Source organism: Octopus bimaculoides, chromosome 12 (assembly GCF_001194135.2).
Source record: "Octopus bimaculoides isolate UCB-OBI-ISO-001 chromosome 12, ASM119413v2, whole genome shotgun sequence".
Taxonomy (NCBI): Eukaryota; Metazoa; Mollusca; class Cephalopoda; order Octopoda; family Octopodidae; genus Octopus; species Octopus bimaculoides.
The window spans coordinates 40,676,476-40,677,270 of NC_068992.1; positions in this window are offsets into that span (position 1 = coordinate 40,676,476).

Genomic DNA, 795 nt, shown 5'->3' on the forward strand with positions numbered 1-795 from the left:
TCTAGGTGGCACGTAAAAAACACCTTTTTGAGCGTGGCCGTTGCCAGTACCGTGTGACTGGCCCTCGTGCCGGTGGCTCGTAAAAGCACCCACTACACTCTCGGAGTGGTTGGCGTCAGGAAGGGCATCCAACTGTAGAAACTCTGCCAGATCAGATTGGAGCCTGGTGTAGCCTTCTGGCTTGCCAGTCCTCAGTCAAATCGTCCAACCCATGCATGCATGGAAAGCGGACGTTAAACGATGATAATGATGTATATATATATATATATACATATATATATATATAATATGTATGCCAGGCCTGCCTGACTGACTCCTGTGCTGGTGGCACGTAAAAAGCACCCAGTACACTCTGAGTGGTTGGCATTAGGAAAGGCATCCAGCTGTAGAAACATTGCCAGATCTGATTGGAGCCTGATGCAGCCACTGGCTCTCCAGACCTCAGTCAAAACGTCCAACCTATGCCAGAATGGAAAATAGACGTTAAACAATAATATACATATATTCTTTCTGTCATTTGACTGTAGCCATGCTGGAGCACCACTGCGAAGGGTTTTAGTTGAACAAATCTACCCCAGGACTTATTCGTTGTAAGCCCAGTACTTATTCTATCAGTCTCTTTTGTTGAATCGCTAGGTTACAGGGACGTAAACGCAAACATTGGTTATCAAGCAGTGATGGGAGACACCGGTACAAAGGCATACACAGATATATGCACACACACACACACACACACACACATATATATATATATATATACATACATACATACATATATATATATATATATATATA